The sequence below is a fragment of the Mustelus asterias genome, chromosome 22 (genome assembly GCF_964213995.1).
Source record: "Mustelus asterias chromosome 22, sMusAst1.hap1.1, whole genome shotgun sequence".
Lineage (NCBI taxonomy): Eukaryota > Metazoa > Chordata > Chondrichthyes > Carcharhiniformes > Triakidae > Mustelus > Mustelus asterias.
This window is the reverse complement of record NC_135822.1, coordinates 62,326,854-62,352,133: the sequence shown is the minus strand read 5'-3', so window position 1 is coordinate 62,352,133 and position 25,280 is coordinate 62,326,854. Positions and strand designations below refer to the sequence as shown.

Here is a 25,280-nt window from a genome sequence, read left to right as displayed (position 1 = left end):
GACACAGTATCTTTTGTGTTCACCTAAGAGGGCATGCAGGTGACACAGTGGTTAGCACTGCTGCCTCACAGCGCCAGGGACCCGGGTTCGATTCCTGGCTTGGGCCACTATCTGTGCTGAATCTGCACGTCCTTCCCATGTCTGCATGAGTTTCCTTCTGATGCTTCGGTTTCCCACTACATTTCAAAAGACGTGCTGGTTAGGTGCATTGGTCATGCTAAATCCTCCCTCAGTGTACCCGAACAGGTGCTGGGGTGTGGTGACTAGGGGATTTTCACAGTAACTGCATTGCAGTGTTAATGTAAGACTACTTGTGACACTAATAAATAAACTTTAAACTAGCTGAATGTCTCATCCAAGAAATGACACCTCCAACAGTGCAGCATGCCCTCAGCACAGCCTGGACCTCAACCCATGGCTTCCTGGACTCAGGGGCAGGAGTGCTTCTCACTGAGCCATTATGACCAGTCCCAGGTAGGAATGAACCTTATTCCTTGCTGCTCTGCTGAAAATTGTTATTTTAGTTCTAGAGCTGTCATTGTCCAGCTGTGAATGCAGATTTTCCAATTAAAGATAGCAAAGACTTGAAGGTAACCAACGCCCTTTGATCGCTGCACGAAATGTTGGTTGAAACATACACGCTTTGTCCCAGTTAGACAAAACACATTAATGATGTATTCTGGTGGAAACACTTTCTCACATGTGGGACTATTTTGCAATGTTGGTAAACACCGGTACATCCCTCATGACAGCAAATATTCCTTGGCCAGAGTCTGAAATGATCTCATTAGCAGAGGTAGAACAAAGTTAACTAGCATTGGATCTTTGTCTTTGCATTTTTTTTATTCATGGAACATGGGCGTCGCTGTCTGGCCAGCATTTATTGCCCATCCCTAGTTGCCTGAGGGCAGTTGAGAGTCAACCACATTGCTGTGGCTCTGGAGTCACATGTTGGACAGACCAGGTAGGGACGGCAGATTTCCTTCTTCTAAAGGACATTCGTGAGCCAGATGAATTTTTCCGACGATCGACAATGGTTTCATGGTCAGTAGTAGATTCTTAATTCCAAAGATTTTTTTATTGAATTCAAATTCCACCATCTGCCGTGGCGGGATTCGAACCTGGGTCCCCAGAACATTAGCTGAGTTTCTGGATTAATACTCCAGCAATAATACCACTAAGCCATCACCTCTCTTATCTCTCAATGGGTATGAATTGTCCTGTTCACATATTTAGTGTGCTATCTGCTTTATGTGTAAGCTTCAATCATCTGTCCTCAAATTTCTGAAAGACACATAATGATGCAAAGAAAACCACAAACGAAACTGTGAAGGAACACAAAGCATTTGAAAAGATAAAACTGCTGGTGCAAAGTATCACCTTCAGGTAGTTCAGTTACATTGCTCTTAGAACCATTAACTGTGCTATGTAACCCTGCAAAAAGCTGGTTAATCGAATCCTTTCTTCATGTTGCTGTTTCCAATGTTATTTTTTCACCTATGTCCTGTGACCTTCAGGGAATGTTGAAGGCAGAATTCAAAACTGCCCAAACAAACAACAAATACACCTTCTCATCAATAAATAGCTTAATCATGAGCCTATTCTCACCTTTCCTGCCATTATTTTCCCCCTTGTGCGTTCCAGTAAGTTGCACAAAGTCCATCCCTTACATATCATCTTTCACCTCAATTAGTTCCTCAGTGCTGATTGATGCCTTCCATTCTACCTGGGGGTAATCTGAACACTTGATTGACAGAAAGTTGGCATGCACTTCAGAGCTCTGTTAATATCACACGCTACCTGACTGCTCACAGATCAGCAATAAGTGAAAACTGACTCCAAAAAGGAAGAAATATATTTTCCATGGTGAGAATGTGAAATATAATTTCAGTTGTTTGCCTTTTTAAAAGCCTTTTTCAAAGCCTCCCCCTCCCTCGTGCATCAGTGAGCGCGCAGGTACAGCAGGCAGTAAAGAAGGCAAATGGTATGTTGGCCTTCATAGCGAGAGGATTTGAGTATAGGAATAGGGATGTTCTGCTGCAATTGTATAGGATGTTGGTGAGGCCACACCTGAAGTATTGTCTGCAGTTTTGATGTCCTTATCTGAGGAAGGATGTCCTTGCTATAGAGGGAGTACAGCGAAGGTTTACCAGGCTGATTCCTGGGATGGCAGGTCTGTCGTATGAGGAGTTATGATTATATTCACTGGAGTTTAGAAGAGTGAGAGGGGATCTGATAGAAACTTATAAAATTCTAACAGGATTAGACAGGGTCGATTCAGAAAGAATGTTCCCGATGGTGGGGGAGTCCAGACGAGGGGTCATAGTTTGAGGATAAGGGGTGAACCTTTTGGAACTGAGGTGAGGAGAAATTTCTTCACCCAGAGGGTGGTGAATGTGTGGAATTCACTACCATTGAAAGTAGTTGAGGCCAAAATGTTGTCTGATTTGAAGAAGAAATTAGATATAGCTCTCGGAGCTAAAGGGATCAAGGGATGTGGGGGGAAGGAAGGGGATCAGGATATTGAATTTGATGGTCAGCCATGATCAAAATGAATGGCGGAGCAGGCTTGAAGGGCCGAATGGCCTACTCCTTCTTCCAGTTTCTATGTTCTCCCCTCTTGTCCTGTAGACAATGACTGGCATACAGTTCCAGCATTGGCTGCAGCTTTCCAGACATCAGTCAACCTACTGTTCATAATCATAGGTCCAGGCAATAAAAGGTAAGCTTTCCTCCTCAGCGCCCAAGAACTCAGTTGGGCAGAAGCCCACATTGCAAAATCTGGCACAAGGTGCGTTCATGGCCAGTGAAATGAATGAACAGAAAGTTACGTGGGTTTGTCCCCTTCAGGTTCTTGAATGCTGCCACCGACACTTGGAATGATTGGCCTCTGGAATGGACTTCTAGAAAGAGTAGCAGGGAGTGCAACTCTGGGGTCATTGAACATGACAGTAGCTTTAGGGTCTTGAGATGGTTGAATGAAAATCAGCTGAATGGCCACCTTTATCTTATTCATCTTTTGTTCCAATCTACCCCTTTGTTAGTGCCTTTTGATTGTGGAAAGCAACCAGATGGCACCAAACTCCGGCTTCATTTTGCTCCTTCCTAATCCATGTTTGCTGAGACAGTGAAGTGAGCTAAGTGGAAAATTGGAATTGAATATGACCAGGTCATTGTTGGGCTGATACCAGATGTAAGCATAGCTGCTCGATTGACGTAGATACCCCAATAATATCCTGCAGGCAAGAGAAGCTGCCACTCTGACCTAGTCTAGCCTGCCCATGCCTCCAGCATCAGACTACGTGGTCGATCTCGAATGTCCTCAGGGACACAGTTCCGGTCTCCAACATAACAAAATGGGATATTGAGACACTAGAGAAGGTGCAAAAAAAAGAATGACAAAAATGGGACCACAACTGATATTCTTATCAGGAAAGGCTGAACAAGCTGTGGATATGTTTTTTCGAAAACAGAAGGTTGAGGGAGTGATCTAAAAAACTTGCCTTTCTGTGCCTTTCATGACTTCCAAACAGCCCAAAGTGATTTTCAGCCAATGAAATACTTCTGAAGTGTAGTCAATGTAACAGCCAATGTGTGCATAGTAAGTTGCACAAGCAGTAATGTGATAATGTGATGATGAAGATCTTTAAAATGGTGAAGGCATTTATTAGGGTGGACATAGGCTGGAATTTTGCCATCCCGCCCAACACGGAAATTAGAGCGTGCGAGGTCGGGGGGGGACCATGGAAAAGTCCGTTGACCGCGGTGAGGATTTTCCAGTTACGGAGCGAGCGAGGCCAGAAAGAAGACTCCCGAGAGAAGATCACTCTTTCCAAAGAGACGTGGTGAAACTTAATTGAGAAAGACGTAGTCAGCAGGATTCAAACCTGCGCGGGAAAACCCCAGTGGATTTTTAGTCCATCGCCTTAAGCACTCGGCCATGACTTTCCCATACAGAAGACCAGGACTCGGAACCATAAATATAAGACAATCATCAATCAATCCAATTAGCGCATGTAATTAGGAAAGCTAATCGGATGGTATTGTTTATTGCGAGGGGGAGTTGACTACAAGAGTAGGGAGGTTATGTTTCAGTTATGCAGGGCATTGATGAGACCACGTCTGGAGGACTGTGTGGAGTATTAATCACCTTATTTAATAAATGAGTTGGAAGCAATTCAGAGGTTTACTAGATTAATACCTGGAAAGGGCAGTTTGTCTTCTGAGGAAAGGTTGGACAGACTAGGCTTGTATCTGCTGAAGTTTCAAAGAACAAGAGGCATTGATTGAAACGTACAAGATCCCGGCTTGGTGGATGTGGAAAAGATGTTTCCTCTTGTTTGGGAATCTAGTGGGGTCTGTAATAAGTCCTCGGAGGCGGAGGTCCCTTCACCAGAATTCCTTTATTTACAAGATCCAACAACACTACACAGAGTGCTCTCAGCCTGCAGTCTACATCCAGAGTGCCAGAGGAACTGACACTCTTGTTTAGGTACAGGATTCATTCGACCATCAATTTGGCCCTTAATCAGGGACATCTTTTGTTGTCCAAACAAATAAATGAAATCAAACTAACTTAGGGACAACTCAAAAAGGGCAGTTCCCTAAAAGGAGGGGAACTTCCCGAAACAAAGACAAAGCAGACAGAAAACTTAAAACATCAAATTAAAATGTGATTAAGGAACTCAATAATACACCCCAGTCCCTGTGGTGTCCAGTGGGCACGGAAGGCATCAACAGTGCCCTCGGGCACCGCATGCTCCCTTTCCAGGGATACCCGGGGCAGACAGTCAGGTTGGACGACCCCTTCGATCGCCCGCTGCCTGGACCTGTAGATGGCACGCCTTGCCAGGCCCAGGAGCAGGTTCACGAGGAGGTCCTCCGCCCTTCCCCGCCCCTCTCTGCACCGGGTGCCCATAGATCAGGAGCGTGGGACTGAAGTGCAAACAAAACATCAATAAAAGGTTTTTTTTAGAAAACTGAAAAGGTTGGGGCCCTTAATCGGGGAGTTTGTATTCAAGCACGCCAACCTCAATTGCCTGATTAAAATCGATACAGGGTCACTGTTTAAGATTATGGGGTTGTCCATTTAAGACGGATATGAGGAAAATGTTTTTCTCTCAGAGGGTTGTGGGTGTTTGGAACTCTGTTCTTTAAAAGATGGCCGAGGCAGAGTCTTCGACTGTCGTCATGGCAGAAGTAGACAGATTCTTGACTAACAAGGAGGTGAAAGGTTGTTGGGGGTGGGCAGGAATGTGGAAATGAGGTTACAATCAGATCAGCCATGATCTTATTGAATGGTGGGGCAGGCTCGAATGGCTGAATGGCCTACTCCTGCCCCCAATTCCCATGTTTGTACATCTGTAGGTTCTTTTCTGTTACTCATGAGAAATTTCTTTCCCCGTAGAGTGGTTAGAATGAGGAACTCTACCACAAGGTGTAGTTGAGGTGGATAGCGTCGATACATGTAAGAGGAAGTTAGATAAACACATGAGGGAGAAAAGAGTGAAGGATACGTCAATAGAGAGAAATGAACTGGGTGAACGATGGCAAGAGTGAAGAATAAATGCCAGCATAGACCAGTTGGCCTGTGGATTCTAGGTAATTTTCTGCAGGTATAGGCAATAAATTTTGATTGCCTTGCTCAAATTCCAAGAATAAATATTAAAACAAAGTTCATAGCTACTGGCACCCAAATGAGATCAGTTAATTGATTGAACTTTGAACCTGCCTCATCTCTGTACCACATCTAACTAGGCCACCAGGGGGGCTATTGTTGCATCAGTTTTCCCCATTAAATACATTATATAAACCACTTCAGCAGAAGGCCAAAATGGCATAAAGGTTTCTCACTTATTTTCAGGCGAGTTAAGGGAAAACACAGGGCAGCAGACCAACAACTTTGCAGATAACGCAGCAGCCAGCTGAAATGCTGCTGACGGCAACAGCCAGTTACTACGACAACCGTCGCCGCTTCAGTCAAACCCACTGTGCTGAATTCTGGAGAAAGTAAAAGCTGTAAAAATGGCTGTGTCTGGGAAGCTGAATCACCAGTGGGCAGGGGGTCACACGGTGTGAGAAATAAAACTCCCAGGGGACTGAGCTCTGCGAAGGTCAGATCTACCGAAGCAACCAATTACAGGACCATCATTCACAAACTTGCTGTGTTTCATGCTGTCCTCCCCCCCCCCCCCCCCCTACCACCACACCCCCTTCCCCGTCCGCCCCCTTCTTCAGGAGGATTTGTCACATTTTATCAGATCAACTACCACTGAAGGAGAACCTGATCTCGGTTAGATACCTCACGGTGGTTAGCACTGCTGCCCCACAACGCCAGGGATCCGCGTTCGATGCCCGGCTTGGGTCACTGTCTGTGCGGAATCTGCACATTCTCCCCGTGTCTGCATGGGTTTCCTTCGGGGTGCTCCGGTTTCCTCCCGCAGTCCGAAAGACATGCTGGTTCGGTGCTAAATTCTCCCCCAGTGTAACCCGAACAGGTGCGACAACTGGGGGATTTTCACAGTAACTTCATTGCAGTGTTAATGTAAGCCTACTGGTGACATTAATAAATAAACTTTGAAACTTTAAAAACTCACCCACCCCCTCCACGAAGAACCAAGAAAATTACAGCACAGGAACAGGCCCTTCGGCCCTCCAAACCTGCACTGACCATGCTGTCCGTCTGAATTAAAACCCCCTACCCTCCCGGGGACCGTATCCCTCTATTCCCATCCTATTCATGTATTTGTCCAGACGCCTCTTAAAAATCACTATTGTATCTGCTTCCACTACCTCCCCGGCAGCGAGTTCCAGGTACCCACCACCCTCTGTGTAAGAAACTTGCCTCGTACATCTCCTTTAAACCTTGCCCCTCGCACCTTAAACCTGTGCCCCCGAGTAACTGACTCTTCCACCCCGGAAAGAGTCAGGGTGTGATGGGACCATCCTGTGCCAATTTACAACCTTTATTCATAGGAATAAAAGAGTGGGGGAGGGATATTAGGCTGCACAGGACAGAAAACATTGATGATAATAAAATACGTAATAAAGTATTTAAATAAGCGGTGAGCTGCTGTCCTGATTATTCATGAGCTGCACAGATAGGCCCAAGTCCAGCACACTCCTTCGTACCCTTCCACTAACTGGGAGAAAATGCCCCCATTGCGTTGAATTCTGTGGTGAAAATGGGCAACCTCAAAATCACAAAAGCGAAATGTTGCAGAGGACTGGGAATCTGAAACTAAAACAGAGAATGCTGGAGATACCCTGTAGGTTCTGGCAGCTAAAGGCAAAATACTACAGATACTGGAATCTGAAAGGAGAACAGACAATTCTGGAAAATCTCAGCAGCTCTGACAGCATCGGTGGTCAGAGCTCAGGACGGTGGGTCTGGCGAAACTCTAACCAAGGGTCATCCCGACTCGTAACGTTGGCTCTATTCTCTCTCCACAGACGCTGTCAGACCCGCTGAGATTTTCCAGCATTTCCTGTTTGTATTGTTAACGTTTCAGATCTTTTGCCAGTTTCGACAAAAGGCCCTCAACGTAAAACTTTAACTCTGTTACTCCCTCCACAGATGCTTCCTGACGAATACATCCAGCCTTCTTTGTTCTTCTATGTTTCAAACTCAAATTAGGTAAGGGCGGCACGGTGGCTCAGTGGTTAGCACTGCTGCCTCACAGCGCCAGGGACCCGGGTTCGATTCCCGGCTCGGGTCACTGTCTGTGTGGAGTCTGCACGTTCTCTCTGTGTCTGCGTGGGTTTCCTCCGGCTGCACTGGTTTCCTCCCACAGTCCAAAGATGTGTGGGTTAGGTGGATTGGCCATGCTAAATTAGTGTCAGGGGACTAGCTAGGGTAAATGCATGGGGTTATGGGGAGAGGGCTTGGGTGGGATTGTGGTCTTGGGACTTGGGAGCCCTTGTCAAGATTCTCCTAAGGTCAACATGCAAGTTCAGTTAGCAGTTAGGAAGGCAAATGCAACGTTAGCATCCATATCGAGAGGGCTCGAATACAAGAGCAGGGATGTTCTTCTGAGGCTGTATAAAGCTCTGGTCAGACCCCATTTGGAGTATTGTGAGCAGTTTTGAACCCCATATCTAAGGAAGGATGTGCTTGCCTTGGAAAGGATCCAGAGGAGGTTCACAAGAATGATCCCTGGAATGAAGAGCTTGTCGTATGAGGAACGGTTGAGGACTCTGGGTCTGTACTCGTCGGAGTTTAGAAGGATAAGGGGGGATCTTATTGAAACTTACAGGAAACTGCGAGGCCTGGATAGAATGGACGTGGAGAGGATGTTTCCACTAGTAGGAAAAACTAGAACCGGAGGGCACAACCTCAGGCTGAAGGGACGATCCTTTAAAACAGAGATGAGGATGAATTTCTTCAGCCAGAGAGTGGTGAATCTGTGGAACTCTTTGCCGCAGAAGGCTGCGAAGGCCGGGTCATTGAGTGTCTTTAAGACAGAGATAGATAGGTTCTTGATTAATAAGGGGATCAGGGGTTATGGGGAAAATGCAGGAGAATGGGGATGAGAAAAATATCAGCCTTGATTGAATGGCGGAGCAGACTCGATGGGCCGAGTGGCCAGTTCTGCTCCTATGTCTTATGGTGCAGACTTGATGGCCCAAATGGCCTCCTTCAGCACTGTGGGATTCTATGATCCCTGGGGACAAGGAGAGTGCATGGACATGGAACTGTACCAGAAACAGAGAAACAGATGAGCAGTTGATTGAAGTACAGAAAATGCTGGCTTGCGAGATGGCTCGACAGCCAATCCTCAGCTCCCTGATCTAGTTTTTGTGGGAACACATGATGGTATTTTCAAAAAGCCTTACTTTCCCCCCCCTCCTCTGCTCTCAGCATCGTACCTGAGTGCCTCTGAGGACTGTGGCCCTTCCAGATTCATTCCAGGCTGACTGAATGTATGTCAGAGTCATCTCATTGCTGTTCCCTCTCGAACCTTCCTCCCTCCTCAAAGGGTGGCACAATTCCTCTGCATCCTCAGCCAATGTTCTGGGGACCCGGGTTCGAATCCCACCACAGCAGATGGTGCAACTTGAATTCAATTTTAAAAATCTGGAATTAAGAATCTACTGATGACCATGAAACCATTGTCGATTGTCGGAAAACCCCATCTGGTTAATTAATATCCTTTAGGGAAGGAAATCTGCCGTCCTTACCCGGTCTGGCCTACATGTGACTCCAGAGCCACAGCAACGTGGTGACTCTCAACTACCCTCTGAAATGGCCTAGCAAGCCACTCAGTTCAAGGGCAACTAGGGATGGGCAATAAATGCTGGCCAGCCAGCAACGCCCATGTCCCACGAATAAAAAAAGTATCGGGAGAGTCTGTGTAGGAGAAAAGACAGGCAAACACAGCCAGCAACAACAATTTGCATTTATGTAGCATCCTGAATATAGTGAGACACTTCAAGGCACTTCACACAAGCGTTATCAAATAAAACCTGACACTGAGTTAGGTAAGGAGATATTTGAACACCTGGTTTGGTCAAAGAGATATGCTTTAAGGACCATTGAAAAGTAGGACAGAGGTAGAGAGGTTTAGGCTTGGGATCTCAGCACTCAAATGCACGACTGCCAATGTTGGGAAGAAGGAAATCAAGGATATATGCGGCTTGAATTGGAGGAGTCCAGAGATAAGAGAGGCTTGTCAGCTTGAAGGATGTTATAAAGATAGGGAGAGACAAGGCCTTGCAAGAGTTTGACCACCAGGACCCCAGAATAGGTCTGTGAGCACAAGAGTGATGAATGGGACTTTCTACATGTTCAGATATGGCGGGGGGGGGGGGGGGGGGGAGGGGCAGCAGAGTTTCGGATACGCTGCAGTTTATAGATGCTGGAAAGCAAACCAGGAGGGCTTTGGGATAGTCAAATCCGAAGGTAACAAGTTCATAATACAGTGCTAGGATAGTGCTGCATCACTCACCTGACTGCTTATCACACCCAATTTCCAAATGTTAAAGAACCTGCTTTTGTCTTAAATTGGTGTAAGTTTCCATCAGTCTTGGAGCAGCATTGTGAAAGGAATAGTAACAGTATGCCTCACGGGGTGGTCTTTAACTGTAACTGAATGCCAGGCAGATATAGCAATGTCCAGGGGTGAGTTTGGACTCACTCATGTTCATCAAGGTTTAAATGAAGAGTGTTGAGCCACCTGGTCAGTCAAATGCAAATTCTGAGTGAAGTGAACAGGAAGTTGAAAGCTGCACCTCACCAGACAGTGTCTGCTACTCAAGCTGAGTTGCAACTGCATCTGGGCATGTTTTGCCACTTCTGTGCATGAGTAAGTCAGTCTGTTGGTTTTCGGGGGTGTAAAATTGGGTTGCCTTGCCTTTTGTCATCTGATCTTGAAAATACAAAGCCCAGGCTTTCTCACTGCTGCTTGCTGAGGTAACGTTTTGCCATGTCTAACCACAGGTTTGCTCAGCTGTTTGGGTCTTGGGTGGGGGGAGTAGACTTAGTGGTTGCCTTGATGAGAATACAGCTGATCATGAAATTACGTTGACTTCAACCAGGAACAGACAACAGTCTGGAAACTGTGCACTCCTCAATCCGAGAAAGGAGACTCCAACATTTTAAGATTAAGTCCAGAGGCTACCTGCAAAAACATCAGTGTGTTGACATCAGTGACAACCTCTAAGTTAACAAGCAGGCCATTGAGTGCTGAATGATGGAGGAGTTATTTCATGAAATTCTAACTGATTAATTATTCACCAAATGTATTAAATTCAGATTACGACCACAGGCCCCTCAACAGTTTCATTGCAGTTTAAGAGCATGCAGCATATTCAAATGCCTCCTGATTTTTCAGCAAGTAAGACTTTTGAATAGGATGATTGCAGTGCTCATGTAAGGCACAATGTCTACCTTAACTGTAACCATAGCAATCTCAAATCGCTCGTGCTACTTGAATCTGTTTCAGCAGAGGAAAAGAACATTAAAAAAAAAGAAAATTTACAGGATAGCTCAGTTTTCTTGTGTTGGAAACGTATAATTACAACTGGCATTGCGGATACACAAATACACAGATATATAGATGATACCCAAAAGCTCAATGTCAATGTAAATAATATATCTATGTAGATACATGTAAGCATTATGCAGTAAGCATTATGGTAGCACAGTGATTAGCACTGCTGCCTCACAGCGTCAGGGACCTGGGTCCGATTCCCGGGTTGGGTCACTGTCTGTGTGGAGTCTGCACATTCTCCCCCGTGTCTGCGTGGGTTTCCTCCGGGTGCTCCGGCTTCCTCCCACAGTCCAAAAGACGTGCTGGTTAGGTGCATTGGCCATGCTAAATTCTCCCTCAGTGTGCCCGAACAGGCGCCGGAGTGTGGGGACAGGGGGGGATTTTCACAGTAACTTCATGACAGTGTTAATGTAAGCCCGCATGTGACTAATAAATAACTTTGTCATTAAGCTTATTTAGAAGACTGGGACCAAACTGTTGTGGAAAAATTATTCTTCACTACACTTTCATGTTGTGCAATAAGATTTTTGTATAACATCCTTAATTCAGAACCTCACATTATTCACACCAGCGACAGATCTGTGACCACAAGCACGTTTCTCCAGTGTTATACACCTCAAGGAACTGTCTCCAGACACACAGCAACCCAACCAACATTAGAAGTCTCACAACACCAGGTTAAAGTCCAACATTTGGTTATTTGGTAGCATGAGCTTTCGGAGCACTGCTCCTTCATCAGGTGAGTGGGAGTTGGGTTCACAAACAGAGCATATATAGACACAAACTCAATTACAAGATAATGGATTGTTGCTGAGCACCCAGTTTAACACAGAGACAGCTGTCCAGTTGTCAATCCACTGATGCTTCCTGTTACAGCCAAGGGAGGCCCATCTCCAGCTTACTCATGGATAACTTTGGTCACTTCAGCCGCAGATGGCTTTCACAGGGGAAACTCAACTAGAAGCAAATACTCGAGAACCTCAGCACACTGACATGGATCACGTGGGGCAGAGATATCCATCACAGTCACACTCACCCAAAGGGTACACATCATCGACACACATCACACGCAATTCATAGACATCCGTCCTGCAGACCCCATATCAGTGCATTGGCATTCATACTTACGCCCAACACAGGGGCATGTTCTACTGCTCTAGATTATAAGACCATAAGACATAGGAGCAGAATTAGGCCACTCAGCCCATCGAGTCTGCTCTGCCATCAATCATGGCCAATTATGGGGAAGCAGAGCAGATATAGGCTGGAGAGTGGGGGGACACTGCAAAAAGCCTCGGGCATGACTTTAAGCCGGTTATTACTTGCCACTTGGCTTCACTTCATGTGTGGTGGTGCTTTTTAAGATGCATTGACACCACAAAATTCTGCCAATGATTAATCTCCCAAAGCTTGCCAGATAGACATTTACAACTTTTTGTTTGGCTTTGGGGACCTGTGTGAGTGAATGTGCCTGCAGTGGCAGTGATATGGGCAGATGCAAGAAATAAAAAGTTGTGTTTTATGAAACATCCTCTCATTTTTTTCCCCTGCACCAGGCACTGCACTTAATTTTATTTAATAAGGAAGTCTAATTTAGCACCAGGGGTTGTCTTAACTCGCCCCATTTGGGTAGAAATTAGTGCAAGTGCATCTTGAAGTCAAAGATGCAACAAAGAATGATGGACTTTATGATGGACTGTTGGACTTTAACCTGGTGTTGTTAGACTCCTTACAAAGAATGAGGCCATTCGGCCCATTGTACCTATGCTGGCTCCTCGTCAGAGCTAACCAATTCATCCCACATGCTTTGTGTTCAGCGTCCTTTCAAGCGTTTGTTGCAATTCTCTTTCGAAGAGTTAACCTTTCAGACAATGTATTTCAGATCACAACCAAGTTCCCCCATCCCCAACCCCCGGGTCTGCCATTCCAGCTCACATTGCCCCTCTCATGGTACTTGTTCTCGTGACACACACAATAAAAAAATGGTTCAACACTCCGACAACTGCTGACCGCAGCAGTAACGAACAGAAGTCCTCTCGGTTAATCATCGCGCCCCCAAGTAAAGTTACTAAACAAAAAAAAAATCAAATAAAATTCCGGGGAAAAGTGAAATAAGGGCAACTTCTTTGCACGGGTTTTTGCAAAGGCTTCCCCAGAAATGGGGAAGTCAGGCAGTCAAGAGAGGGGGGGGGGGGGAAAAAGTCTTTATCTTGTACAAAAGCACACCCACAAGTCAAGTCCAGCCCCTGGGAGCTGCTGAGGATTTGCATTCTGTGACACTCCTCCTATCGACCTGTGTTGCATCGAAACTCATAAAACTGTAGCGCTTTCTCTCTCTCTCTCTCTCTACAACCTCCCCCCCTCAACATTTCACATCTGGAGCTCAAATAATCTGGCCTCACTTTTTTTTTCAGACAGAGATACAGGGCTGATCTTACAGTTACTACTTTCCATTTATAGTTAACGTTTACATCCGGGCTGGGTTGGTTGGCTGGTTAGTGACTGTTGTGTACATGTTAATTTCACCCGGAAAAAGCAAGCACCAAGCGAGAGAGAAAGAGACAGACAGAGAGAGAGAGCAGCATACTTTAATCTGCTGTTCCGATCCCACTGCAACTTAAAAAAAAGGGCTGGATTTTTTTTTTGGGGGGTGGTTAAAAGAGACATCCACATTCTGATCAGTCACGTTCAAAATGGACTGCATGCAACAGATTGGCGTTTCTCATCTGGGTAAGTTGATGAATCTTTTGTTTTAACTCCCGGGCAGTGTGTGTGTGTGTGAACGTTTGTATATTTGCAAGGTCGGACTTCCCGAGAAGCAGAAGCCCGCTTCAAGTAGCAAGTCCAGTGGAGGGAGGGAATCAGCTTAACTGCAAATAGTTTGTCTTTCACCTCCTCCTGCCTTGTTGCATCGGTTTAATGGACCCCATTCCCTCCCTAGCCCACCCCTCTCTATAATTTAGAGTTGCACTCTTGGTGCAGAAAGGGTTTGACACTGCCTTCTCCACCAGTTGCTCACCGGCGGTTTAACAGTGCAACTTGAAGCGAGAGCTTCTGTCCGGGTGTTGTGAAGATCCAGCAATGCCTGTTTGGTGTGGGTGGGTGGGTGAACAAAAACTCATGAGTTTTGGAGGCTTGTGTGACAGTCGTCTTTCTGACAGCGCTCCTAATTTGGACCAACTCTCTGGATACATTTCTGCGACCAAGTCCCTGTCAAGAGACTCGGGTGGGGTGGTGCAGTTGCAACAGAACATTAGAATTAGACATCGACAAGCAGAGAAAGTCATTCACAAGGCCAGTGCGATTCTGGCACTTTCTATCTAGAGAGCTCAGAATCCAACAAGCAAGGGAGAGGTCAATCTTTGGCCATACAAAGCCTTGACTATACCACACCCAAGAGGATTGTCAGTCAGCAGTTCTGGGCACCACACCTTCGCTGGTTTCGGAGGGAGTGGAGGGCAGATTCAGCAGAATGATGAACTACAATGAAAAGTTACACAAACTATCATAGCATCATAGAATCCCTCCAGTACAGAAAGAGGCCATTTGGTCCATCGAGTCTGTACCGACCACAATCCCACCCAAGCCCTATTCCCGTAACCCTCATTTTCCCTGCTAATCCTCTTGACATTAGGGTCAATTTAGCATGGCCAATCAACCTAACCCACAATTCTTTGGACTGTGGGAGGAAACCGGAGCATCCCGAGGAAACCCACGTAGACATAGGGAGAATGTGCAAACTCCATACAGACAGTGACTCAAGGCCGGAATTGAACCCAGGTCCTTGACGCTGTGAGGCAGCAGGGCTAACCACTGTGCCACCATGCCACTGATCAGGCAATGATTGGTATCCATGATTGGTATTCCCTGGAATTTAGAAGGTTCAAGGTTGATTCAATCAAAATCTTCAACATATAGGCAGCGCGGTGGCACAGTGGTTCACACTGCTGCCTCACAGCTCCAAGGACCCAAGTTCCATTCTAACCTTGGGTGGCTGCATGGAGTTTGCACATTCTCCCCATGTCAGTGCGGGCTTCTTCCAGGTGCTGTAGTTTCCTTCCGAAGATGTGCAGTTTGGTGGATTGGCCATGTTAAATTGACCTTGAGTGTCAGGGGGATTATTAGGGTAAATATGTGGGTTACGGGGATGGGGCCTGGATGGGATTGTGGTCGGTACAGGCTCGATGGGTTGAATGGCCTCCTTCTGCACTGTAGGGATTCTATGATTAAGAATTGTTTTCCACAAACAAACAACTGATGTCAGCTCAATTATTGAAGTCTAAAGTTTGATTATTATTGTCACACGTAGGTTTACATTTATATTGCAATGAAGCTACTGTGAAAACGTGAAATCTGAGAATGATAGGTTTTTGGTAACCACATGGACTAACAGATAGGAGACAAAGTTGGATCCGGAGATTACCGTGATCTCATTGAATGTTTGAATGGGTTTGAGAGCCTGGTGGCCTTTCCCTGTTCCCATGTTCCTAGTTTCTCACTGTATTTCAACTGTAATGTGGGGAACTGGTTGTATAACCCCAGCCACAGCAATGGGTCTATAACACCACCTAACTTTCATACAAGCCACGCAGCAGACCCAAATGATACACAGCCTCCTGTTAAATCAACGCAATATCAGTCAGCAGGCATACTTGTGATATTGCTGAGATAGGTGCAACATTTGTTTGTGTGAAAGAACTTTATTTTGTCCGATTTTGTGATTTAAATTAGGTGGTGACAATTGACAGCTTGTAGGTGTTACTGACATAATCCCATTCCTTGTTAACCTGAGGTTGGGGTAATAGTCCGTCTCTCTCTCTCTGATGCACTGCAGTTCCTTGAGGTGCCCGATGCTGCCATGATAGTCTTCAGAAAGAACACTGGCAGGAAGTCAAAATGGAGAGGGGAAAATTGGGAGGCCTTGGTTAAAGTAAAGTAAAGATTATTTATTAGTGTCACAAGTAGGCTTACATTAACACTGCAATGAAGTTACTGTGAAAATCCCCAACTCGCCACATTCCAGCGCCTGTTTGGGTACACTGAGGGAGAATTTAGCACCTGACCAGCACGCCTTTCGGACTGTGGGAGGAAACCGGAGCACCCGGAGGAAACCCACACAGACACGGGGAGAACGTGCAGACCCCACACAGACAGTGACCCAATTCGGGATTTGAACCCAGGTGCTGTGAGGCAGCAGTGCTAAAGAATGTGCCACCGTGCATCCCACAGTTGTCCCTTTTCACAGCCTTTTGATTACCTATTAATGGCTGGCAATAGTGGAGGCTTAGGAGTTGGTCACCTACCTGTGAAGAATGAAGGAAAGATTAAAAAGAACACAAGAGAAAGGTGAACATCTTCACTGATGATCTGTCAAATTTAGTGATGGTCATTGCAGTTCAACAACAGCAATAACTTTGTATTTATATTGTGCCTTTCATGCAGTAAAATATGCCAGGACGCATTATCAAAGGAATATTGATGCTGAGCTGCATAAGCAGATAAGAGGGCAGATGAACCAAAATCCGGCCAAAGAGGTGGGTTTTAAGGGGTGTCTTAAAAGACGGAAGAGCGATAAGAGGCAGAGTGGTTGGTGGTGGAAATTCCACAGCTCAGGAGTCAGGCAGTTGAAGGTGATGTTGGCACAGCAATGAAAATTGAGCATATTCAGGAAGGCAGAATTGGAGGAGCACCAAGATCTCAGAGTTTGAGGTAAGCTTTGGCAGGAAGAACGTGGAGAAACAATGCAAAATAAAGAGAGAAACTCTCAAGAAGGTGCAGGAAGAGAGGTACCTCGGTGTTATAAATACGTAAGCATTGAAGGTGGCAGGGCATGTTGAGAGAGCAGTTAACAAAGCATATGAGTATCCGAGGTTTTATTGAAAGGGGCATTGAGTACAAGAGTATGGAGGCCATATTAAAATTGTATATGCTACTCGATAGACCTCATCGGAGTAGTGTGTCCAGTGCTGGGTCCCATACTTGAGGAAGGGTGTGAAGGCGTTGGAGAAAGTACAGAGAGGATACACAAGAATTATGCCAGGGTCAAAGAACTGCAGCTTTGAGGATAGATCGGAGAGGTCCAGACTCTTTTCCTTGGAGAAAAGAGGCTGAAGAGACTTGATAAAAGTATTCAAGATCCTGAGGCATCTGGACAGGGTAAATAGTGAGAAACTGTTCCCTCCGTGGGAACTTTATCAAGAACTAGAGGACACAGATTCAAAATAACAGAAGTTATGTGAGGAAAAATGGTTTCACCCAGAGAGCGGTTGGAGGCTGGAACAGACTTCCTGAGAGGAGGGTGGTGGAGATAGGTTCAATCAAGGTATTCAAAAGGGGAATTGGATTGCTATCTGAAAAGAAAGAGTTTTAAAGTTTATTTGTTTATTAGTCACAGGTAGACTTACATTAACACTGTAATAAAGTTACTGTGAAAATCCTCTAGTCGCCACACTCCAGCGCCTGTTTGCACTGAGGGAAAATACCAGCACGTCTTGCGGACTGTGGGAGGAAACCGGAGGAAACCCACGCAGACACAGGGAGAACGTGCCGACCCCGCGCAGACAGTGACCCACGCTGGGATTGAACCCTGGTCCCTGGCGCAGTGAGGCAGCAGTGCTAACCACTGTGCCACCGTGCCGAAAGAATGTGCAAGCTTACAGGGGATAAGGCAGGGGAGTGGGACTGGATAGCATGCTCTTTGTGAGAGCCAGTGCAGACTCAATGGGTCGAATGGCCTCCCTTCAGCAGTGTAAAGACTCTGTGATTTGGTGAACTTGTTGCGGATAAGAACACAAGCAGCAGAGTTTTAGATGATCTCAAATTGGTGGAGGCTCCTTGAATCTATTTGCAATGTTTCCTCATTACAAAGTATAATTTACTCTTCACAAAGAAGGAATGCAATGGAAATATAATGGCACAAATAATGGGGGCAATTTCATACTGGCAACGTTTGCAAATGCATATTGCTGTAAGTATACTTTTACACTTATTATAATTACGTTATTATAAGCAAGACCTGTTTTACAAGACATGCTGCCAACACACAAATGTCACTGTGAAAAGCTACTATCAAAAATGAAGTACTGATCAAGATTAAAGATCTGGCCAGTGATATCATGATTGAATATGCTCAAACACTTGAATATGTGTGTAATGGGTGAGGTCTGTAACTACATAGTCTGTCTTAGATCATTAACATCACCCAATCATCATATTTCTGCTTCACATCCGTACAAGAAGGACAAATGGCAAGATGTCAAATAATTCGAAGTTCCTACTTTCGCGTGATCTTGCACATATTGCTTACAGAAACAAGTGGGACAGTGGTCAGCGCTGCTGCCTCACAGCGCCAGGGACCCAGGTTCAATTCCCGGCTTGGGCCACTGTCTGTGCGGAGTCTGCAAGTTCTGCCCCGTGTCTGCGTGGGTTTCCTTTGGTTTCCTCCCACAGTCTGAAAGACTTGCAGGTTGGGTGCACTGGCTGTGCTAAATTCTCCCTCAGTGTATCTGAACGGGCCCCGGGTGTGGCGACTAGGGGATTTTCACAATAACGTCATTGCAGTGCTACCTGTGACACGAAGCAATAAACTTTAAAACAACACCGCTCTGCATGTAAAGTGCGCATTTTAAAAGGTGCAGCAATTTCTTGAATTTTCTCTGAGGGTCATGACTCTTTGGAACTCTTTTCCTCAAAGGTCAGTGGAGGCAGAGTCTTTGAATACTTTTAAGGCACAGCTAGATAGATTCTTGATAAGCAAGGGGGTGAAGGGTTATCACGGAGTAGGTGCAGTTGAGGTTACAATCAGATCAGGGTGTGATCTTACTGAATATTGGAGCAGCCTGGAGGGATTGAATGACCTATCCTGCTCCTAATTCCCATGTTAGTATGCAAGGCATCTTGAATTTATACCTCCTGCAGATGCCCCAAATTGCTTCACCGCCCAATAGCGCAAAAACCAACATAGGGGCTGCATGGTGGCACAGTAGTTAGCACTGCTGCCTCTCAGCGCCAGGGACCTGGATTCAGTTACTGGCTTGGGTCGCTGTTTTTTTTGTGGAGTCTGCACATTCTCCCCGTGTCTGCGTGGGTTTCCTCCGGGTGCTCCGATTTCCTCCCACAGTCCGAAAGATGTGCAGATTAGGTGGACTGGCCATGGAAAATTGCCCCTTAGTGTCAGGCGGACTAGCAGGGTGGTTACGGGGGGGTTAGGGTCTGGGTGGAATTGTGGTCGGTGCAGGTTCGACGGACCAAATGGCCTCCTTCTGCACTGTAGGGATTCTATGATTCAATGATTACGCACAGCAATGTCCCGCAAGTAGCAATGCAATAAATCACCTGTTAATCTGGTTTTCAGGCTGTTGCTTCAGGGACATATGCTTTTTGACAAGAGCGGGGTAAGAACTTTCCGCTTGGCACAAGTAGTGCCATGGGAACACCTGACAGACACAATCTAAAAAGTGGAACTGCCAACAATGCAATTCGCCCTCAGCGCTGTGCTAAAGTGAAGACTTCAGAGCCTTTTTCTGCCCAACTGCTAGAGGCGAACCAGTTTGATCAGTTGCTTCGATACAATCTCATTATACATTGCTGTCAGAAGTGGTGAGGTCAGTATTAATTCAGTGTGGCAACCACAAGCTCCTCCCCCTCTCCCCCCCCCCCCCCCCCCCCAATGCCTCTGTGTGTACACAACACTAGAAAGGGTGTTATTGTTCTGCAGGCAGTCCTGTTTTGATGTACTCAAACTCATAATCCCGCGCACAGAAACGTGGAACAATTTGATGCTCAGAATGGCGACTGGACAAAGCAAGGCAGTTCTTGCAGTGACGCAGTGGCAATATTTGGAGTTGGGAGGGTGTGTATTGGAGAAAAGTCTACGGCCAAAAAGAAAGTGATTTGTATCATGCAATACTTCAGAGGAGTTTCATTGTGTCGACGAGGACTGTTTAAGCACTGCTGCGGGCACGTGACAGAGTTGTCTATCCCTTGGAGTTGAAATTCTACCTTCTTTCAAAGATTGTAAAGCAAGCAGTGTCCTCCGTGAATATATGACACATTTCATTTATGTTTCTCGTGCTGATTTCACCAACTAATGGTTAGGGGCAGGGTACCCTGGCCAGTTTTTCAACCCTCTCCCTGAACAAGAAGATCCAAACTCTTCCCAGAGGACACAAATAGTGTGGGGGAATAACGCGCAGACCATCCTCCTCAGTGTGACTCAGTGATATGCTGGAGAAATGTGCTGAGTCAGCGTGGGAAGGCATTTAAAATCAGAGAAACAGTCTGAAAACTGCAGCCAGCTGCAGGATCAGCGGTGTTTTCTGCCATCACTTTTTGAAGTCGTCAAGTACAATGTGGCTGCGTTTGAAACTAAGAGCTTTTAGATTGTAATGAATAGTGATCTAATCTGCTGTGGTGGTGAGATTGATGAGAATAGGGCAGACACAATGGTTGGATGCTTTCATGACTCTCTTGCCTTGGGCAGAATTCTCCCAAAAAGTTTCTAAGTGTTGTCCCCAGTGGGAAAACTGGTGCGATTCCAGCTGGGGGTGGTTCGGTGTAATTCAATTTGTACTTCACCCACACTTCGAATTTTTGTTCAAGGCTGGGGAGATTCTCAATGAATTCACCCACACTTGGAATTTGTTTAGGAGTTGGGACCTAAAGACGCTGGCAAGGCTGTCTCCTCCCCAGATCTGGCCATTTTCTAAAGGCCGCCTCGATCTCCAATCAACTCTACAACCCACCTCCTCTCCCACAACCTCATCCAGCCCAATCCCCTTCCCCCCACTCGCTGATACTAGCAACCCACCCCCAAGTGATGTCACCTTTCAGGAATCTCCCCCCCCCCCCCCCCCTGCCACCCCCCCCTACAGGAGCCAACCTCCTCCGGTGCCAGTGCGGGTTAGGTTGATTGGCCGTGCTAAAATTGCCCCTTAATGTCCTGGGAGGCGTAGGTTAGAGGGATTACATAGAACATAGAACATAGAAAGCCACAGCACAAACAGGCCCTTCGGCCCACAAGTTGCGCTGATCATATCCCTACCTCTAGGCCTATCTATAGCCCTCAATCCCATTAAATCCCATGTACTCATCCAGAAGTCTCTTAAAAGACCCCAACGAGTTTGCCTCCACCACCACCGACGTCAGCCGATTCCACTCACCCACCACCCTCTGAGTGAAAAACTTACCCCTGACATCTCCTCTGTACCTACCCCCCAGCACCTTAAACCTGTGTCCTCTCGTAGCAACCATTTCAGCCCTTGGAAATAGCCTCTGAGAGTCTACCCTATCCAGACCTCTCAACATCTTGTAAACCTCTATCAGGTCACCTCTCATCCTTCGTCTCTCCAGGGAGAAGAGACCAAGCTCCCTCAACCTATCCTCATAAGGCATGCCCCCCAATCCAGGCAACATCCTTGTAAATCTCCTCTGCACCCTTTCAATGGCTTCAACATCTTTCCTGTAATGAGGTGACCAGAACTGCGCGCAGTACTCCAAGTGGGGTCTAACCAGGGTCCTATAAAGCTGCAGCATTATCTCCCGACTCCTAAACTCAATCCCTCGATTAATGAAGGCTAGTACGCCGTACGCCTTCTTGACCGCATCCTCCACCTGCGAGGCCGATTTAAGAGTCCTATGGACCCGGACCCCAAGGTCCTTCTGATCCTCTACACTGCTAAGAATGGTACCCTTCATATTATACTGCTGCTTCATCCCATTGGATCTGCCAAAATGGATCACTACACACTTATCCGGGTTGAAGTCCATCTGCCACTTCTCCGCCCAGTCTTGCATTCTATCTATGTGGATTAGTGGGTAAAATATGTAGGGATATGGGGGTAGGACTTGGGTGGGATTGTGGTCGGTGCAGACTCGATGGGCCGAATGGCCTCTTTCCGTACTGTAGTGATTCTATGATTCTCCCGATTACTTAGGGGCTTCGATGGCCTCCAAACCCCCCTTTGATTTTGATTTGATTTATTATTGTCACATGTGTTAGTACACAGTGAAGAGTACTGTTTCTTGCGCACCATACAGACAAAGCAGACCGTTCATAGAGAAGGAAAGGAGAGAGTGCAGAATGTAGTGTTACAGTCATAGCTCGGGTGTAGAGAAAGATCAACTTAATGCGAGGTAGGTCCATTCAAAAGTCTGACAGCAGCAGGGAAGAAGCTGTTCTTGAGTCGGTTGGTACGTGACCTCAGACTTTTGTATCTTTTTCTCGACGGAAGAAGGTGGAAGAGAGAATGTCCGGGGTGCGTGGGGTCCTCGATTATGCTGGCTGCTTTTCTGAGAAAGTGAGAAGTGTAGACAGAGTCAATGGGTGGGAGGCTGGTTTGGGTGATGGACTGGGCTACATTTGATTTTGATTTGATTTGATTGATTATTGTCACATGTATTAGTGCACAGTGTTTCTTGTATGCTATACAGACAAAATATACTGTACACAGGGAAGGAAAGGAGACCTTCTGTAGTTCCTTGTGGTCTTGGGCAGAGCAGGAGCCATACCAAGCTGTGATACAACCAGAAAGAATGCTTTCTATGGTATATCTGTAGAGTTTGGTGAAAGTTGGAGCAGACATTCCAAATTTCTTTAGTCTTCTGAGAAAGGAGAGGCGTTGGTGGGCTTTCTGAACTATAGTGTCGGCATGGGGGGACCGGGACAGGTTGTTGGTGATCTGAACACCTAGAAACTTGAAGCTCTTGACCATTCTACTTCGTCCCCATGTCCTCCACTACACTTTGTGAAGTTGATGACTATCCCCTTTGTTTTGTTGACATTGAGGGAGAGATTATTGTTGCCGCACCAGTTCACCAGATTCTCTATCTCATTCCTGTACTCTGTCTCGTCATTGTTTGAGATCCGACCCACGGTGGTGTCATCAGCAAACTTGAAACTTAATTTGGAGGAGACCCCTGGTGTGGATTCCTGATCGGTAAGGGAATTAGGGGTTATGGGGATCAGGCGGGTAAGTGGAACTGATCCACTTCAGATCAGCCATGATCTTATTGAATGGCGGGGCAGGCTCGAGGGGCTAGATGGCCTACTCCTGCTCCTATTTCTTATGGTCATCATGACTGTGTCCATTTGTGGAGACGGTAATGATCACACCGGCTTCCCGCTGTGCCCGAGGGTCGGAGAATTGCAGGAGCCAGGAGAATCTGGCTCCAAACCAACCCTGCACATTGAAATACATATTTGAATATGCTAATCTGTTTCATACCATCACTTGATGTGAACCAGATTACGTTAGGGCACGGGGTGGGAGAATCCCAGAAGGTTCCTGCTGGTGCTGACCGCACTATAGCCCCACCCCGAACGCACAAATCCAGACAATCACACCCATTTTTTGACTGCTCTCTCTAGTGTATTATCTGGAGCTAAGATGGAAACCCCCATGTTATTTCCCATTCCATTTCACCTATCCCACGTGCACTTTCTTCCTTGGGCAATTACCACCCACCCTCCCACGACAAACACTTCTTTGGCAGTCACTTCGTAAACCTGCCTGGCTTTGTCCCAGAAGGACTTTCCTTGGTAAAAGCTCTTCCTGCTCCACCTGCATACCAAGAGAAATAACTTGGTACGGTGCCCTTCTGGACCGCAGGGCGCCCCAGAGTACTTTACAGCCAATGAAGTACTTTTTGAAGTGAAGCCACAGTTGCCATGTGGAGAATTGCATCACAATCTTCTCTTCCCCTCCCCCTCCCTTCTCCATTCCACTCTCCAGATGAGCCAAAATCTACGCCCCCTGAAGGGAAGCTGAGATCTCTAAATGTTGCCTGAAATTCTGACTCGGGAACCTGGAGTTTCTACAGGGATATTGCAAACCGCTCTATGAGGAGACGGTGATTTGAATGCGCTGACTTATCTGGTCTAACATCAAGAAGCTGCAGCACTTGCTCAAGCAAGCTTTCCTTTCGTAATTATGCCATTGTGTGCTGCAGTATCCTGAAGGTTCTTGGAATAAGTAACTTCTGAACTTGGCGGAGGTTCTTTGCTTTGGCAAGCTGACAGATGATAATACCAAACAACTTTGTGGAATATCTTTTTATTTTCAATACTTAGAATGCTAAGTGGTTTGGCTAGGGGTTGTGCTTATATATAATTGAAGAGACGTTTCTAAAAACACGCCTGAATTAACTGCAAAGGCCAGCGCCAAATCTTAAAGGCAGGCTGCGAATGATGGGACTTGTTCATTGTTGTTTTGGTTCTATTTTGTTGGATTCTCATTCTAGCTCCTCCTTCATATTTCATGTGGTGAAACTGGGAGTCCTGAGGCAATGCAAGGCAGGGAACGGGTCTGAGGGGCTGATGGGCCTACTCCTGTTCCGGCGTTCAGTACATTGCAATTAACTGAATGTGTTTTGTGCCAGTTTTCATTTCCATAGTGTTGCCAGGGCGTGATTCCATGATCCCGGGTCACTCTCTGTGCACCTCGTCCAGATGGTTATGATTCACCAATCAGCCTCAACGGCCTGTATTGGCTGACTATTCGACACTGGAAGCATCGCGGCCCAATCCAAAGTCCATTTATACATTTTTGGAGAATTGTTCTCACCACGAGAACAGCTCATCCTGAAAGCAGAAATGTTACTGTACGACATATCTGAATAACTGCTCAGCTGACTGCTGGACACCACTCCCACTCCCCAAAATCAAAGGAAGGTAGCCCTGGTATGTGGGGATTGGGACCAAGCATTAGTGCGGTTGCTGCATTCAGACTACAAGTGGGAGGATGCTACAAAATGTAGACTGTGTTTCCTATCTGAAATGTGTCAATAAAACCAACCAGTGTTGCACTCCCCGGGGTTTTACTCCACAATCCATTTGACATGAGTGCAACGCTATTGGGTTTTGGTGTTTCCTTTCCTTCCATGGTTGTGTTATTCACAGTTATTAACCTCTCCATACTCCCGGTCTGATCACAGAGAACTAAAAATATTCGGTCTGTTTTGGTGTGAACCTGTCGACACGGCTTTAATCGACAGCTTTGTTTTAATTTGATGACGGGATGGGACTGTGTGAGGGAGCAGTGGACTCTCACGCCTGTTTGTGAGTCGAAAATGAGGAGACACGTATGGTCAATAAAATAGATTTAGGATAGAGAGTTGGAAGGTTTTCTTTCACTCGAGGGTTTTAAGTCTGCGCCCTCCACCGCCCCCCCCCCCCGGAGATCATGTCAACTTGCGAGGAAAAAGTGGTTGAAGGGGAATATCGCAGACTAAAGGGTTAACATCAGGAGCACCTGATACTGATGTAACCGCTGATATCACTGTGGTGCAATG

The 25,280-nt window shown here is 46.3% G+C and overlaps 1 protein-coding gene across 2 annotated transcripts in view; it reads left to right on the top strand.

Annotated features, from left to right (window-relative positions):
• The first annotated feature begins 13,360 nt into the window (after positions 1 to 13,360).
• LOC144510112 (pleckstrin homology domain-containing family A member 2-like) overlaps positions 13,361 to 25,280 on the top strand; it is a 130,153-nt gene continuing 118,233 nt past the window's right edge. For both annotated transcript variants that reach the window (XM_078239390.1, XM_078239391.1), the window contains exon 1: positions 13,361 to 13,721. The gene's annotated coding sequence lies outside the window, so the exon portion shown is untranslated. The remainder of the gene's footprint in view (positions 13,722 to 25,280) is intronic.